Consider the following 19,526-nt stretch of genomic DNA (forward strand, 5'->3'; position numbering starts at 1 on the left):
CAGTGCTGCCCCACTCCGGTCCAGGTGTCGCCGCAGATCATCTGTGAGGGCAACCAGAGCCGTCTCTGTACCATGGCCAGGCATGAAGCTGGACTGGAATGGATCCAGGATAGAGGCATCACCGAGGTATACCTGCAGCTGTTCCGCTACTGCCCTCTCAATTACCTTACCCAGGAATGGAATATTCGAAACTGGGCGATAATTGGCTGGATCAGCAGGATCCAGTGATGGTTTCTTTAATAAGGACTGCACCACTGCCTCTTTCAGTGAGTCTGGAAAAAAAACAGCACTCAGAGAAAGATTAATGATGTCAGCTAATGGTGCCCAAATCCCATCACCACCACTTTTCACCAGCCATGATGGGCATGGGTCCAGTGGGCACGTGGTAGGTTTCACAGCATGCAGGATCCTGCCCACCTCCTCCTGGAAGAGTGGCCTGAATTGATCTAATATCAACCCTGAGGACAACCAAGTACACATACTGCATCAACTGTGGTGGACAGATCCCGGCGGAGTGACAAGATCTTATCCGCAAAATAGTCTCCAAAAGCCTCACAGCTTATTACCGAATTTACATTTTTATTTTTCCCATGTGTGAGGGACGTTAAAGACCAAATCACTCTGGAAAGTTGTGCCGGGCGAGAACTAGTGGACGCAGTGGAAGCTGCATAGTAGTCTCTCTTTGCAGCTTTCAGTGCCATCTCATAGGCCTTCATAAACGTCCTATAAAATGTTCTTGTCACTTCATCATGAAGTCACTGCCACACTCGCTCTAGCCATCTCAGCTCCCATTTGATTTGTCGTACCTCATCAGTATACCAAGGAACTACTCTAGTTCGGGGGCGGAGAGAGCGACAGGGAGCGATCTCATCAATAGCTTCAGAGAAACGGGCATTCCAGTCCTCTATCAGCTCATCCAATGAGCCACCAGGGGGCATCGGATCCTGCAGAGCGTTCTGGAATTCAATTGGATCCATTTGACTCCACAGGTGTGCATAAATCAGCTCGTTGCCCAAGCAGGAGGGGGTCATGGTGCCCAGACAAGCCCTCAGGATGAGGTGGTCTGACCATGGCACTGCTATAGCTTCATCCAGATCCACCTGTATCCCGAACCCAAAGATCAAATCCAGTGTGTGTCCTGCTCGATGTGTGGGCATTGATACAAACTGGGAGAGTCCTAATGCTGCCATGGAGGCTATCATGTCCATGGCCTGTGAGGAGATAGCATCATCGGCATGGACACTGATGTCCCCTAAGACCAGAAGCCTGGGGTACTCCAAGGCCCAGCCAGCCACCGCCTCTAACAGGCCTGGCACAGCATCTGCTGGTGCGCTGGGCGATCGATACACCAGACAGATGGCTATACTCTCCTCGGCATCCCACACCAGGCCCACACAATCAATGCCAGCAATCTTTGGCGAGGGGAGCAGCCTGATGGAGAAAGACTCTCAAATGAGCACCACTACCCCAACAAGACATTTCCCAATATGTAAAACAAATATGAGAAACCTGTACCATAAATGTGTTGGAATATATGTGTGTTGCAAGGTCTGAGATTCAGTCATTATGGGGTTAATGTGTTTACCTACCATGCTATTGTTTAGATTGACCTGGAAGGGGAACCTGGCTCAAAGCCAATAATCTACAAGCCCGGAAAACTTGAGAGTGTTTGTAAACTGTTATTGGTCAACAGGTCAGGTGATTTTCTTTCATGGTCAAGCAGACAGAGGAAGAAGAAGATTCTCCATTCAGTTATCCCAGCTCTGTTTGTAACCAGTAGTGAGAATGTAGCTCCAGGCATTTGTTATTTTGTAGGCAATCCTGTTAACCTTTTTTCCTTTAGAAGTAAATGATTTTAAAAGCTAAACTCGTGTGCTGACTCTCTATTGATTCAAGATCCATTGCACCTCTGAAGAAAAGCTATTTTTTAACCTTTTTCCCCAACCAAGTGGACCAGTTAAAGTAATTATTAAGGTGAAAAAGATGCTAGCGATTCGTGTATATTGTTCTTTGAATAACAGCAGTATGGTATGGCTTTGGATAGGCAATATGAGATCATTAACTCTCAAAAAAGGCAAACCTTATGAGTTATATCATCCTGCTTTCAGATAATACTGCCAGTCATTGCTGCATCTCAAAATAGTCTAGGAGAATCAAAGTTATCTCAGAAGTCTCAGTCAACTTGAGAGGAACAATCCTTACTGAAACTACTCCTTTTTAGCTCTTCAGAGAGCCAGCTAAAAAGAAGAAAGCAAACAAACAAAGTAACTGCAGACAAAAGTATCTCCTTTTCAAGTACAACATAATTCTCTCTCTCATTGTCTCACAGCAAACATGAGAAGGTGGTGGGAGTAGAAGACACTCTGTTGTGCCAGCCAGGAAAAAGGTGGGGAAATAGCTTCCAATGCTACAAAAAGAAACTTTTCAGCAACTTGAGGAAGCCAAGCAAGAAGTGAGAAGGAAAACAAAAGGGAAAAGGTGGGAAACTGTCTCCAGAGCTAAGAAAAAAACCCACTTCATAGAGCAAACTGTATCCCAGCAACACCAAGAGAAGCGGCAGAGTGGAAAACACTAAAATCTTCACAGCTATTCTGCTGTGTCTGGAAAGAAATGGGCAGAAAGTCAGCTTCATGGCTCCAATAAAAGGGAGGAAAGTAGGGAAATTCTGCTGTAGCAATGCTCAGAGCATACTTGCTGCAGAGGAACAAGTGCAGGGAAAAATACCTCTGCACTAGAACCTACAACTATATAGTCAAGCTTTTAAGGTTTCCTCAAAATCTGAAAATCCTTTAAAGAGTTATGATGACCTCGTCCAATCCTTAAGGCCACTTTTGGTAGGTGCTCGAGAGGGAAAACTGGTCAAGACCAATTTGTCATCTAAACCTTGGTTTGATCAAAGCTGTATTTGTGCTAAAAATGCTTTAATCTATGCCTATAAGCTAGCACTGAGAGCTGATGAAAACACCAGACAGGATGCATATCGTTCTCTTTCATTTTTAAAAAAGAAATATAAATCACTGGTTGCCCGCTGTAAGAAAGAACATACCAGAAAACTGTGGGCCAATATAATTGAAGCAGCTACGAGCAAAAACTCAGTGGTGTTCTGGAAACTAGTGTCAAACCACGCCTCCACAGTTGCTTCCCCCTTGGCTTCCGCTATCCCCCCAGATAAATGGACTTCTTTTTTCCAAAAAATGTATGATGATCCTATTCAACCCCCTCCTGCCCTAACAATAGAAAATCTGGCCAAATGCCCCCCAGTTCATGCCGAAGAGGTAAAAGCTTATATTTGCCAGTTAAAGAATGCAAAAGCCCCTGGGCTTGATGGACTATCTCCAGAATTACTAAAAACAAATAAGGACTGGTGAGCAACTTTCCTAGCCTCCCTATTTACTTATATTGATGAAACCGGCTACATCCCCAATGATTGGGGAATGGCTATAGTAGTCCCCTTCCATAAGAAGGGAAAGAAGGAGGATCCATCCAATTATAGACCAATCAGCTTACTAAGCATTGTAAGCAAGTTGTCTACAAAACATCTGCTGAAGAAATTTTTAGACTAGCTAGAACAGGAGGATATAATTGCTGATGAGCAAGCTGGGTTTAGAGCTGGCAGGTCAACAATAGATCACTGCCTAGTAATGCAACACCTTGTAGAGAAATACGCTACAGGAGACCAAGCATCACTTTACCGGGCATTTGTTGATTTAAAAGCAGCTTTTGACACAGTCTCTAGAAATAGACTTGGGAGGAAACTGCAGGCCTCCTCTATTGATAGGCAACTGCTGTCCCTTTTGGGGGCTATGCACAAGCAAACTGCCCTGAGTAAGGTGCAGCCGAATTGGGCATTTGACTGACCCCATTCAAACTTACAGGCAGGTGTGCCTTCTAGCCCCCTTTCTGTCTATCTTCTACATCAACAATTTGGTAAACCTTTTGAATGACCCTGGATTGCACCCTCCCAGATTATCAAATAGGCACATTCACGTACTGCTCTATTCAGATGATGCTGTATTACTTTCTAGGACCCCCATAGGGCTGAAACGAGCCCTAAAAAAATTCTCCCAGTTCTGTGATACTGAACACCTTCTAACTAATTACCAAAAAACTAAGATCCTGGCTTTTGATAAAAATCCAAAGATCAGACGATGGGAGCTTCAGGGGCATCAGTTAGAACAAGTTACCAGCTTCAAATATTTGGGTGTAGTTTTGCAAGCCTCAGGTACCAAAACAACACATAGCAGCTTCATTGCTGATGTGGGAGAAAAAACAGCACACGATATACTGAAATTCTATTGATCACAAGGGGGGCAGTATGTACCGGCTGCACTCAGATTGTTTAAAGCCAAACCATTGGCCCAATTAGTATACGGATCATTCTTGGGGCTGCCATCCTCCTCTTTCTCTCAACTTGAGAGAGTGCAGTCCAAATTCCTTAGAGCCCTATTACAAGTGCCCAAATGCATGCCTAACTCATGGGTTAGACTGGAAACAGGAATGTTAAGGGTAGAGGCCAGAATCACCATCCTTTCAATTTTCAAATGGCTGTCAGGACGTCTAAACCCGCAAGGTCTGCTCCCTCTGTTATTCCAAGACAAATTTCAATCTAATTGGCAAAAGGCGACTCTGAAATCCCTGGGAAAATTGGGTCTTTTCCCTCAAAGTTTGCTAGTCATGGGGTTAGACCAAGCAAAATCACTCATTAAGCAGAGAGTGAAAGACATTGAAAGAGAAACAGATTTACTTAGAGCACCAGGTTTTATTTCTTCAGATACTACTAAATATATTGCCGCTCCTGCAGCCTACTTTTACTTTCTTGAATCCAGTAACTCCAGAAGGGCTAGAAGTTCAACTCTGCCCTCTGCCGTTCTGGAAGGAAAGTTTAAAGCTGTCCATTACTCTCTTAGGCTTTGCTCCTATCCCCTAAGAGAAATTGACTCAATGGAGCACATCTTCTTTAACTGCCCAAGTCATAGTAAAATTAGAGCGGAAACCATGAGTCCATTAGTAGAAAGATTCCCTGGACGTTCAAATAAAATCAAACTTGATTATCTTTTGTCTGATCGGAATCACCAGACAACACATCAAGTAGCCAGATTCTGTGCCCAGGTCTACAAGCAACATAAATCGCATAAGGCAGACTGAATGTATTTTAACCTTTTAAACAACTAATTTATGATGATCTTATTTTTTTACTCTTATATTTATTCATCGTTCTTCCCCTGTATCCAGTCTCGACTGTTTTCAAACTGATTTGCAAATGGTTTTATATGTACTGGTCGCAGACTGTAATAATAAACTTGACTTGACTACCTCTGCACTAAGAACAGCAGAAATACCTGAACCTACTTCATGGGGTGAAATATCCTAGCTACCACCAGAAGAAGCTGAGAAATGGAGAAAAGCGGAGGGTGTGGTGTCAGTGTTGAAGAGAATGATAGCACATTGAAAGAGCTCCGTCTCTCCCATGCCTGAAATTTAAAATTTATGTTGGAAGGGTAAAATAAAAATATTTACCCTTCCAACGTAAAGGTACATTAAGAGATCCGAAATGCAGATTCATATTTATTAAAGGCACTACAGAAAACCAAACTTACACATTTGGCTAAATTTATGCCCCAAGCCAAGACAGCCTAATGAAATTCTAAAACAAAGTTCATTAGAATACACATGTATCACTTAGTATAATGTGCTCTAAACCATATTTTCATGACAAACCCACAGAAACAGCAGCAATATAATCTGAGAGTATAATGGAGAGCAACAAAATAGAAACGGAAGGATTAAAAGTATCCTGCTCACTAGGTTGAAGACAAGTTCTGACAACAACAGGGCCAACAACAAAGATTCTCAGGTCAAACTCCATGGTCAAGTAACAAATTCCAAAATCAAAGACTGTGACCCACCAAGGCTCAGGCAACCAGAATCTAAGAGCTCACCAACAGCCAAGTCTAGAATACCACAATTGTGACTAGCTAATCCCATGCTAGCTGTGGCCTTATAAAGGGAATTTCTCCTACAGGTGAGGCTGGGTTCATTAAGCTTCTTTCTCCAAGCTGGCTCATCTCTGCTACTCAGAAGGAATAGATCAGATCCTGTACTGGCTCTCCTGACATTTCCTCAGCAGGGGGAAGGCCATGGGCTGCCAGGCATGCGCTCCTATGCTTGGTCCATGCCTCTGCCCTTACCCTCAGCCTGTTTATACCAGACTCACCGGTTTCAGGGTTCTTAGCTGGAAACCCTTGTGCACAGCAGGCAGACACTCAAGACACAGGAAAGATAATTATTTATTAGCTCAAGAGAATAGTCAAAATAACAATACTCACTCTTGAGGCAAAGCAATGGCAATAAAAAAAAAGAGCTTGACCTCATCTTAGCTAAAACAAAGCCCACTACACAAATAGGTACTCAACCTCCATGCTCCTGTGATTCAGCTTCCTTCCTTTCTTTTCGATCCACCCAGCCTTTTCTTAAGGCTGGGGGAGGAGCCGCCTAATCAAGGACAACCATCAGGTGCACTTAATTAGCCACTTATCCACTGTTCTAGACACTTACCCTCAGCCTTCGCTGCTCCTGGGGTTCTTTGGGAGACAGTGGCAGGTCTGGCAGCAGGCAGGTCCATGCTAAGGCCACCTGGCTTGATGACACTGTGGTTGCCAACCCTCCTGGAGATCCCCACAAATTACTACTGATCTCCAAATGACAGATTTTAACATTCTCCAAAACATGGAGGCTTCTTAGGCTGGCCTATGTGGAATTATACCCCACATAGGTACTACCTGACAATTGATGCCAACCCACCTAGAGAACTCCGAGAGTTACAAATTATACCCCACTGAGGACCCTCCATATTATGATTGCCGTACCTGGAGATCTCCTTCCATTTCAGCTGAACTCCATATGTCCTATTTTACCTAAATTGGAGACAATGGTGGTATTGGGTATTGGCAACTGGGGTGTCTGAAGCACCTCCTTACAGTAGTTGCCAACTTGGGGTTACGGGGGGCTTATATTTTCACCACTTCCTTATTCAAAGCCATGTCTAATACAGGGTGCTTGGAGAAAGGACACATTCGAGGACTTAGGTCCAGAACGAGAGACTGGATAAGCACCAGCACATGTCCTCTTGTAGGGGACAGTCTCTGGAGTTCAGGGGAATGTGATTTGGTGTGATCCAAAGATTGTTTTGGGTTGCAGGGGGCTTATATTTTCACCACTTCCTTATTCAAAGCCATGTCTAATACAGGGTGCTTGGAGAGAGGCCACATTCGTGGCCTTAGGTCCAGAACCAGAGACTGGATCAGCACCAGCACATGTCCTCTTGTAGGGGACAGTCTCTGGAGTTCAGGGGTGTGTGATTCGGGGTGATCCAAAAATTGTTTTGGGTTGCAGGGGGCTTATATTTTCACCACTTCCTTATTCAAAGCCATGTCTAATACAGGGTGCTTGGAGAGAGGCCACATTCGCGGCCTTAGGTCCAGAACCAGAGACTGGATCAGCACCAGCACATGTCCTCTTGTAGGGGACAGTCTCTGGAGTTCAGAGGTGTGTGATTCGGGGTGATCCAAAGATTGTTTTGGGTTTTAGAGGGCTTATATTTTCACCACTTCCTTATTCAAAGCCATGTCTAATACAGGGTGCTTGGAGAGAGGCCACATTCGAGGCCTTAGGTCCAGAACCAGAGACTGGATCAGCACCAGCACATGTCCTCTTGTAGGGGACAGTCTCTGGAGTTCAGGGGTGTGTGATTTGGGGTGATCCAAACATTATTTGGAGTTGCAGAGGGCTTATATTTTCACCACTTCCTTATTCAAAGCCATGTCTAATACAGGGTGCTTGGAGGGAGGCCACATTCAAGGCCTTAGGTCCAGAACCAGAGACTGGATCAGCACCAGCACATGTCCTCTTGTAGGGGACAGTCTCTGGAGTTCAGATCTGTGTGATTTGGGGTGATCAAAAGTTTTTTTCTGCTGCAGTTGCTGCCCCTTTCTTCTTATTGAATTGTTCTGGGGACATCCTATTTTGAAGCTGTTTACTCAAGATCTGGGTTTTGTAGGATGACCCAGTATAGGTCCACTTAGAGTGCTAAGTGTTCTGAATATGGAGGTGTATAATATGTGCCCATGCAAACTTCGTTTGGATTTTAGAGCTTTTCAGTTTTCCCACAATCTTTTTCTTTGGCTTTGCCGCTTTGTGAATAAGGAATAAGGAATAAGGAACTGCGAATAAGGAACTGGGTACTGGGAACCAACTTCAGCTTCATTGTAGACAGAGTGATCCCTCATCCAGAAGGGGTGAAACATTTGGAAGCCAGTTGCCAGGAGACAGTTAAGAGCAGTCTAGTTAGACATGTTAGGATGTGTTCATTTGTTTATTCATCAACCTTTATTACTCTCTTTATTTTACAAAATTTTGAACACCAGTTATTAATAAATCTTTTAGATAAAGTTCTTTATTATTCTGCCTGGGTCCTCATGCCTCATTCAGTCACATAATAAATCAAACCTACTGGGAAAGAGTAATCAGAAGGCGTCAGTTGGGTGCTCTGGGCCCTTCTGAGGAAACCTGTACCAAAGTGGTGGCAGCCTATAGAGAGCTTCCATGGGCCTCAGCCAGCTGTGACAGAGGGTATGGCACTGTAAAAGACCTTTGGTTTGATCCAGCAAGACAAATGTTTATACTGAGAGGTACCAGAGATCAAGGCTGCCTAGAAGTATAAGGAACAGAGGTGGTCAAGGCTACTGTACTGTTAAATGTTTGAGACAAAACTTCAGTCGCTGCATCTTTTCTCACACCAGAATGACAAGCTATCCCTGCTGAAACTGCCTTTCTCTATAACCCTATTAAAAATACAAGAACCCAATTTTTCTTGCCTTCTTGTCATACTATAGTTAGAATACTGAATATTTATTTAAAACACAACATTCAAGGCATTCACATTAACATTTGAGGTATAATTCCTGTAACTGAAGTTCTTCAATGCCTTACAAGGACCATTTCAAATGTTTACTGTCTGAGGTGGTACAGTCCTTTGACATGATCATACCACATCTGTTTCCACACAGGGAGGCCACTTTGAAATTCTGTTCATGTGAATATAGAACTCGTGGGAAATTTTACCACATCAGAGACAAGGCTAGGTTTTCCAAATCTGCATTAAAGAGTACGTTTTGACACTAAGTTTATTTTCACAAGAAAGTGGTTTCAAACAAGTGACTCATTTCATTTGAAGTATTTTTATTCAGCTGTGTTCTGCAGTGAGGACTCAAAGTAGCTTACAAAATATAAACATAAAATTTAAATAAACAGGAAAACAACAGTACACATGAAAAATGAGATAGTACAGTTTTGTGATAGGACTGTATCATCTCATTGGCTATGTGGCAGAACAGCTTACTGAGCTGTGAGCAGTGCCCCTTTGGGTCCTATGGGGAGTCTGGGGTTAATCACTGACAGTCCAAGTCTCCACTTGGCTTTTGTGGGAATTGCCCGTAGGAGGGCCAACACTCCCCACTCCCTGGGCTGGTCAGATGAGAGGGGATGGAGGCAGAGGTCAGATGAGAGGGGATGAGGGGAATGGCAAGCCATGTTGTAATTAATACTTCCCTGTAAATAGCTGTTTCACCTTATAAGCTGGACTTCAAATGCTATATTCCTCAAGAAAGTCAGGTTTTAAAAGAATGAATGCAGCAATGTCGCCCAGAAGTAACAGAAGTCCCTCAGCCAGAGGATGGCATTCATTTTATGCAGGACATAAGATAATAATGAACCTGCAAAGCTGCACTCTAGTAATGTCTGCTCCTAAATTCTTTTCTGCCCTGCCTAAATTTCTGAGAAGAAAATGGAACATTCCTGATCTACCCCATCTGTAATGCGCTGTGTTCTGATCTAAGCGGATGAGAGGGGTGTGTGTAATTCATCAACAAAACTGAAGAATTCATCGGGGAATCTTGCAGAAAAGGTGAAAATGGGATCTTCTCTTTTTAAAGTGTATCTCCCTATTTACCTCACTGTACCAGATCACTAATAAATTCTGTACAAACTGTTTGCATGTCTGCAGTAGAATGAAGAGAAAATTCAACACAAAGAGGCTTTTCATTTAATTATGCCTTAAGCTGGCAGTTAGTTAGGGTGGAATCCCTGAGTCACTCAGAGCTGGTAAAGCAAACTAAATCTCCTCTTAATATTCATTTCAAGTGATGTTGGTTGACCACAGGTTACTTACATTTGTAACCTTCTCTTCAGGACACATGCACTTAAAAAAAAACCCTCTCTCCATAATCCCCATGCTGAATCAAATGCAGCTGCCTTCCTTTCCAGAAGTCCTACTGGAGAATACAATTGTTCAGAAAGCCAAAGCATTGCATGTGATGTCATTCTGAGGTATTCGGGCTTTGGGTCTTTCATGATCTGTTCTGTAGGGCAGATGGTGACAGATGTCCAACACCTGTCAGATTTGTTTTTAGAAGCCTCAGGGGGCGGAATCTGCTTGTGAAAAAGCAATATGACCATTCTATCAGAAATGACAGAATACATAAACATATCACAGCGTTGTCAGGGAGATCTTTCTGTGGTGTACGTAGAAGTGTCAGAATTGGAATGGAGCAGAGAGGAATCCTCTCCAAGCCACAGTGGCTTCCTTGGACTAGAGAAACCCCACAGTGTGCCAGAACTACACAGCACTGATATATTTGTTAACGACAGATCTCCAGAGTGGATAGTTTTCATTACCCTTAATAAATTCATGCAAACAGATGAAGGCAGGTAAGGATTCAGCTATCTATGGCTGCCCTCTCTAAACCACTTACTCTGAAGGAATTCTAGAAACACAGATCTGAAAGGAACTGTTGAGGATCACAGGCGGTTACCACTTTCTCCCCTTTAATTTTATTCCTATTTTTAATCTGCCTTACCTATGAAACCTTCGTTAACACATAGTAAAAATAATAAAGCATGATGTTTAATATGGATTATGAAGAACATATATTAAAACATTTGGCTAAACCTGCCTCATTAAACACATTTTTGGGACCCTGACACCATCCCCTTTTTTGCCATCAAGTACAAACAACTAATGGCAACTCCATAGGGTGTTTGTAGCGGTAGACTTTCAGCAGCAGTTTGCTGTTGTCATTGCCTGCCTCTTTGTAGTGACCCTGGACTTCCTTGGTGGCTTCCCATCCAAATATTAACCAGGGCTGACCCTCCTTAATTTTCGAGATCTGATGAGGTTGGACTAGACTTGTAGCCCTGCTAAATACTAATGAAGGAATCTTAAAAATTTGTTTTCAAATATTGAAAGGTGGGGGAGAGAATCCAGAGCTTATCACTCTGCAAATGTTGTTTGTAACAACTTAGGAAGAAAGTATTAATGGCCATCCTCCAACTTTATTAAAAAGATATTTTCCCTACATTTCTAGCCTCCAGACTTTTCCATGAAGAATAGAGCTGCCCCTGGGAACACAGGTGTAGTCTATTCCAGTGGAATTACCCTTCTCAACAGGCACCGGACGCTTGTTCAAAGACTGGTTCTGAATTCACAGTCAGAAGTTGTTTTGCCTTTGGCTTTGTTAGATATTTGTAAGAAGAGAGCTTCATAGTGACAGCTAACAAGCAGCCACTGAGAATTTGCTTATGGAGAGTAATACACAAAAGCTTGAGCCATGTATTACTGCTAGGCCTTAACACTGCTTCCATGTGAGCTGCTCCCATCCCTTGGGCAACACCTGTAGAAAAGAACTATGGAAATTGAGTGGTTCCCTTCGATATGAACCTTACAGGCTCCCCAGAAAGCACCAACTCTGATGTGGAAGGAATAATATAATTTGCCCAACAGGCATTACCAGCATGAGTGTCTCACACATCACAACCGTGATGTATGACTAGCTAATTGTAGTGATAATAATGCCACATAAAGAAGGATTTGGCCCCTAGGATACTTGGGACTCAAAGTCTTTAGAGGCTTATAGTTTAAAACCAACTCCTTATATTGTTTGCGCGTATTCTATAGGAAACCTGTGCAGGTACCACTGAACAAACAACAGTGCTTTTGACGACCTAATATTCCCAGATCTCCTTCACCACCAGCTTCTAAAAAGTCATCAGGTCCATCCCAAAGAGAGCAGGTTGTACTAGTCTAACCTTAAGTTTGAATTATGGACAATGGTTGACCGTTACTGATGCACCCAGGCAAGGTGTAAACTAGTGACCCCCCCAAACCCTCCCATTCTGCATCCAACTGAATATATATGAGGAGAAGACTTGGGGTTTTTCCCCCAACTACCCGTCAGTTTTTCGCCTCCATTCCCTCACCAGGTGGCATTCTAGGGGAGGGGGAGCTTTTTTGAGGTGCAAAAGTCAATGTGTTGTCTGGCTGGGTTTTAACGTCCCTGTGATGCAGCAAGACCTTCAAGCTCACCATGTGCCCATACCAGCACCACCAACTGTGGTGCAGCAGAATGTTTCTGGCTTCTTTTCTCACTCCTCTAGCATTGTCATGAAAGAGCCTACTGTTTCCCCCTACCTGCAATTCTCAACCTCTTCTCTTTTTGTGGCATGAGACCGAGCTGAGATTTCCCTCATTCAACTACCTGCTACTCGAGGAGGAGCAGAGGTTTGGCCCAAGACGGGCAGCTGGCTAGCTCCTCTCTTTAAGCTTGCAGGAGTGGAAATCAAATAAGCAATCTAATTATTTTTAAATTAAATGCATCAAAGATACTTATCCCAGTCCTGAGAGCCTTTGGATAAAATAAGAACACTAAAGCTAGGTGGATTTTGTAAAAAGAGCTCCTAGCCAATGTCACAATCTGAAGCCCCAAGAACAGCAAATGTACTTCCTTTGAAGACAACTGGACTTGCTTGTACATAATGGCAGGGCTTTTGGGGGGGGGGAAGAGGTGGTGGAACTTAGTGGGTTGCCCTCAGAGAAACTGGTCACATGGCTGGTGGCCCTGCCCCCTGATCTCCAGACAGAGGGGAGTTTAGATTGCCCTCCACGCCGCTCGGCAGCACGGAGGGCACTCAAAACTCCCCTCTGTCTGGAGATCAGGGGGCGGGGCCACCAGCCATGTGACCAGTTTCAAGAGGTTCCGGAACTCTGTTCCCCCACGTTCCTGCTGAAAAAAAGCTCTGCATAATGGTTTGTGTCCTGTCGCTCCTTTCAGCAAAATTTGAAGGCGAGGAAGTGGCTCTTGGAAGAGCCTTTCCGTTGATGGAGGGCTCCTCAGACTTGCAGAAGGCTTCAGATTTTGCTGACGAGAATGGTCAGATACGACCCAGAGGGTTTAGAATCAGGACATTCTAAAGCTATTCTATTCCAGTTCAAGTACTGGATTTTTAAAAATATCAAAGAGGAATTAATTTGCACCAAATTACTACCCCTAAGCATTTTTATGTAAAATGTCACTATTTGAGGCAGCCTCTTTATAGAAGTCCAAAGAGTAATTTAAAAACTAGCTGATGTTGTACTTCCCTGAGAGGAAGGAAATTTTTACACTCCCTGCTGCTTACAGGGGAGTGTCCAAATGGAAACACAGTGTTCTGTGATTTGTCTTCTAATTGCAAAAATCTCCGAACTCTGAATCATACCGACCATGAAGCAAGTCAGAGATCATCCGCCTCATAAACACACACATTTTGCAAAGAAATAGTGTAACAAAAAGTGTATTGTTTGGGCAACTATAAAGGTTTTTGAAAACGTTTTGCCCCAAGATGCATCACAAGCTTCATTATCTGTTAATTACAAGTAAAGACATTGGACGCACTTTCCTCAGAAATAAAGCATGAAGAAGCCTGCATTTATAACAAAAAATATTAAACAGATTTCTTTTTTAATGATTCAGGTCTATTCATTAATGGAAGGAAGGTGTGATGCTCAACTGCTGCTAAAAATGGGTTCCACCATCTCTCTTCTTCAGGTTTAATTAAACTTTTCTTTGTTCTGTGATGTCCTCATGTGTTTTCCTGCCCTACATAACACTAGGGGTGTGCACTTCGGGTTTCCGATTTGGCTTTTTAACCCGAATCGGGCCCAATTTGGAAAGATTTGGGGTTCCCAAATTGGCACCAGCAAAGAACAACACTTTTCTTGCTGCTTGCAAGTGGCAAGAAAGGTGTTGCTTTCAAACCGCAGGCTGCTTTACAGCTGATGGGAGGAGATTCCCCCCTCATCAGCTGAAAAAAGTCTTTTAAATGCAGGCTGCTTTTTTCAGCTGACAGGACAGGGATTCCCCTATCATCAGCTGAAAAAAAGCCTTTTAAATGCCCTCCGCTTTTTTCAGCTGATGGGGGATTTTCCTCCCATCAGCTGTAAGGCCACAGGAATTTGAAAGCAACACTTTTCTTATCATTTGCAAATGGCAAGAAAAGTGCTGCTTTGCGCTTTGGTGTGCTCTGTAAAGATTCCCAAATCTTTGCAGAGCATACTGAAGCATTTAAACACCCAAAGCAAGCTGCTTTGGGATTTGGGTTATCCCAAATTGTTTTTTTTGAGTGCACTGCCCTACATAACACCATTGCTGGCAGGGGTGGAAAAATGAAGGGAAATGACAAAAATAGGTTTGCTTTAGTGATACAGAGAAAGAATTTCACACAGGGCTTTTTTTTTCTCAATGGCAGAACTTGCCTGGTTTCATGTATAGATCAAACCTCCATTATCCTGACATAAATAGTGCTGCCTCTAAATTCCAGCATTCACCATTCATTCATATGTATACATTTACATTGGCCTGATTTGCGCATTCTTTTCCCTGTATGCAGACAACTGCACATGCATCGCATGTTATTTCACATATATGGTAGGGTCATGCATACATACTCTGTGCCCACTCTTCTCTCACATGAAGTAAATCCATAGGTAGGTATCTGCACTATTCTTTGGCTTTCAAACCTTAAGAATCTTAGGCTTATAACATCAAAGTAGAAGAATGTGGTGTTTTTTTAAAAATCAGTGTTACTCAAACTTTTGGAACTTGAGGCCTTCTTCTTCCTTGGACAAAAGCACCAATAATCTGTTCAACAAGTGATCATGCAGAAATTTTTATGTGCATGCACATGAGGCCTGATACTGCAATGCAAAGATCGATGGACTGGGGAGTTAATCCAACTGTGGCATTAGAAAAGGATATGTCTGAGTCCCGCCGCCCATACATTTACACTAAAACAATATTAAAGAAATCACATTAGAAAAAAATAACATCTTTTCTAGAATTTTTTCTTCCAAATCAGTGCCGGGGGTGGGGGAGTGAAAGACTGAGAGACCCTCACAGATGTACTGTAGTTTAAACAGAGTCCTCTGTAGCATTGGATTTATGGGGATTTCTCTGTCTGCCTGTCTCCCTCTGACACACATACACACAAATACACCCCATAGGCTCCACCTGTCTCTTGATCTGTGACACTTGGAACCTTGTAGCCACCTTTCCCATTTCCTGTGGGCCCACCAGAGAAACAGCCTTTATTCTGGAGATGGTAGCAATACTTCAGGAAACAGCTTGTTCATGTATTATTTTCTGACTTGGGGACTTGATGATTAAATATTAAATAATATCCTGCAAGAAAAAAAAATTCTACTATGTACCAGAAACATTGTCATTGATAGTTATGCAAGAAATTAGATTTGCTTTATTTCTGCCACGTTTTCACAGCTTTCGTGTTCATTTCATCAGTGGGTTTGTTGTGAATCCTGGTGGATCGGGCTCCAAATGCCAAAGGAGAAGTCGTTTCTAACAAGAAGAGCAGCCACAACAACGCAGCAGAATCAGGTGCAATGGCTAACTTCCCAGCAAGACTTTTTAAAAATCTTCCATAAATCTTATTCAAAATCATTTTCCTGGCCGTAACTGCTATGGAAAGAAGGACAAAGGCCAAATTTGATGCCAGCAAACAGGCAGATTTTGAAATTGGAATCCTTGGAGGACTTGCTGGAGAAGTATTTCCAACATTTGAGTAATGCATAAGAGGAATTAAAATTCTGAACGCTTCTCTTAAGCTTATTTAACGTTCTCTCTGTGGGTAGCTATCTACAAAAGTGGAGACTCAACCTGCTAACACCATTAATTTAAGAAATCCAGACAGAAAGTTTATGGGCAATGTTGGCAAAAGGTTATCATAAAGTATATTTGATTCATTTCTTCAGTTAATAAAAAATATTTCTTCACTCTTACTCTAGTTCAGCTGCTTCACAAGAATGGTTTTTCAACTAATGATTTGTAATGCACCGAGTGATCCTACAAGCATTCCCATGAACAAAATCAGGGCCTTTTTTGTGGTGGTACTTATAGTACATTTTGGTGGGCTTGCCCAAGTCCTGAGGGGGGAACTGGTACAATGTAGCTTGATTATATGGGAGGGGTATAAAGGTGCAATGCAACTTGATTCTGTAGTGAGGTAAGAATCATGTGCAGTCCCGTGAGATCCATTGTTCTGAATTTGTGAATAAACTCCATTTCAGCAATCTCACATTGTAATCTCCCCTTGAAGTTTCTCTTTTTGAAGACAGCTACTTTTAAGTCAGCTACAGAATGTTCTGGAAGATTAGAATGTCCTCTCACTGTTTTTTGATTGTTGTGATTTCTGATGTCAGAAACCTGTTCTGCTTAGGGTTGCCAGGTCCCTCTATCCTCTCAGCAGGAGGATAGGGGCCTGGAACTTACCCTCACATGTGCGCTTTGGCGGCGGCATGATAATGTCACTTCTGTAAGTGACGTCATGCCAGCTGTGGGAGTGCTCCCGCACTCCAATTTGGCCAGTTTGGGGCCAAATCGGAGCACAGGGATGCTCCTGCGGCCAGTGCGAGGGGTAGGAACATGCACACAGCTCGCTTCTGAGGTGCGTGCCAGTGGCAGTCACGCTCCAGGAGTTTACCTCCTCCCGCCAATCACTCAGCGATCGGCGGAGAAGGAGGCAAATCCCGGGAGTTTGCGTACCAGCGGCGGGCACCTGGTAACCCTAGTTCTACTGCAGACCAACATGGATACCCCTCTAAACTACCCCTGATATCAGTGGAAACTATGATTTCAAACTGAGGCCTTTTTTGTGTGTGTGCTTCCTTTTACTTCACAGGGAACTTTAATGTCAGCTATGGAGAAGCTCTCTGTGTAGAATAGCATGGAAGTCAAATACACTGGCATACAAATACACAGTGTAAAGGCTTACTGAGTAGTCCTGTATCAGAGATCACATCAGTTACAAAATTAAGACCCTTTTTCTCTTGATCCTACAGAGTGGTGTAGTGTATTTATGTGGATGGAGGATAACACGGGAGTCAGATATAAGAAAACATATTAGTTTATTTACAGTGCAATCCTAAACAGAGTTACTCCAGTCTCAGCTCATTGGGATTAGACTGCAGTAACTCTTCTTAGGACTGCACTGTTCGTTGGCAAATGCAATCTGTAATGCCTTCCCAGGGCCGGCGCCACCATTGAGGCAGTGAGGTGGGCGCCGCAGGCGCCGTGGGGCTGGAGGGGGTGCCGGAGGGGGTGCCGGGGGTGGAGGCGCATGCCATGGAGCCAGCCAGCCGCACACCGCCACCGCCACCACCACCACACACACCCAGCTGGGCGCAGCAACCATGGGCTAGGCACGGCAGGCAGCCGGGGCGGCATGCGGAGCATGGGCAGCCTCCGCGTGCCACCCCAGCCACCCGCCAGCCAATGGGCCCGGCTTTTGCTGCGTGATGACATCATCATGTGGTGACATCATCACACAGTCTAGGGGGTGCACACATGCACTGCATGCGCGCACACAGGAAGATGGCCGTGGGTGCCAGAAACCCTGGCGCCAGCAGTGTGCCTTCCCACTCTAGTAAGATAGCTGACCCAGTGACCCGAGCTGGGAGGTGCATAATATGATGTTTGTTCTTTCTGCATTTCAGACTTAAAAACAGCTAGACAGCATTAAGAATTCACTGTTTTTATTGAGGAATAGCACCCAAACCCTGCTGGTTTAAAATCATACACTCCAGTCCCTACTGGACTCCTTGCCATCAGGACACCTCCTATTCCTTGTCCCTCCAACTCCCAATTCCCTTTGTACATTGGTGGTTGGCTGTTAAACCTCTCGTGTCCCCCCCCACCTCACATCAGCATTCCATTCAGCCTTTCAGATCTGATTGGTTCACACTGAATGGGGAGAAAAGAGGGGGATAAAAGGGAGGCCAGAATCTCAAGCCAGGGAAGAATGGAAAGAGTGTTTCCAGGCTTTGCAGGCAGTGTCTGTTAGGAGGAGAAGAAACCAGGTGGTGGCAGCCCCCCTTTCCTCCCAATGCTAAGGTCTGGGGGGCGGGGGACAATGGAAGGTGTTCCCCAAGACTTGTAAGGGCAATCCTTCTTCCTTTGTAGACCAAGTGAGCAAAGGGCATGAGCCTCACAGTTCCACTGTATTATTGCATCAAAACTTGTGCCATACCTCCAGCTTTGAACCTAACAGAACAAACTTCTGAAGAAAATACATCTCTTGCATTGGTATTGCTGCACACACATGACTCTTTCAAAGTGCCACATTTAAATGATATAAACATTCATCAATTACATTTATCATCTTGGATTGTATGCCCCTGGTATTAAAAACCAGAGCATATTATTTTGCACTGGTTTTCTTCTGGGAATTGCTGCACACATTCTCCTGCTTCTGTGAATTCGGATAACAAACATTTTTTTTTTTGCAAGTAATACCATTGCTAAAAATACCTTGGAGATAAATTTAAATAGAAGCAGGCCTTCATTCCCAGAGGATGTTTCACTGGTCCCAAACCAAACTCACAGTATAGTCTTCCTGCCAAAGATAAAATTTAACGAAATTAAAATAACAACCACCACCTTGTATACCGCTCTTCAGGACAGACTAGTGCCACACTCATAGCGGTTAACAAGTCAGTGTTATTATTATCCCCACAACAGACACCCTGTGAGGTAGATGGGGCTGAGAGAGCTGTGACTGACCCACGGTCACCCAGCTGGCTTCAAGTGGAGGAGCGGGGAATCAAACCCCGTTCTCCAGATTAGAGTCGTGCCGTTCTTGACCACTACACCAAACTGGCTCATCAGTGGGCTAAAGTGCTTTACTGTTTTGCTCTTCTGATCTTTTTTTTAACTTGGAAAATTCCTGCAGAATCCTTCTAACGTCCATTTTTTAAAGAAAGCATCTCCAGTCAAAGTGAGCTCAGGAGAAGTGCCAGGTATAATAGCTTGCAGGCGATTGGCCCTCTGAATTGGAGCACCGCTGTGGAAAGCCCTGCTTCTTTGAGGTACTTCCTGTTGTGCTTCCCGTTCTTGTTATTGACCCTGCTTGGAGCAACATCTGGAAGACTGAAGTTTATGTTAAGTAGAATGAAGGGTATTCCAATACACGGGAAAACATGAGGGTGTTGACCTCTGTAGGTGCTAGGAAACAGGTTGTTTTTTAAAGGAGAACGAACCGCCCAAGCCTGATGTTTCCAGTAAAATAAAACTTGTATTCACACAGCAAGTGAGAATATTCATATAAATATAACAAAGATCATAATCATATTATAATACTGAGTGTAG

The sequence above is a fragment of the Eublepharis macularius genome, chromosome 9 (genome assembly GCF_028583425.1).
Source record: "Eublepharis macularius isolate TG4126 chromosome 9, MPM_Emac_v1.0, whole genome shotgun sequence".
Classification (NCBI taxonomy): Eukaryota; Metazoa; Chordata; class Lepidosauria; order Squamata; family Eublepharidae; genus Eublepharis; species Eublepharis macularius.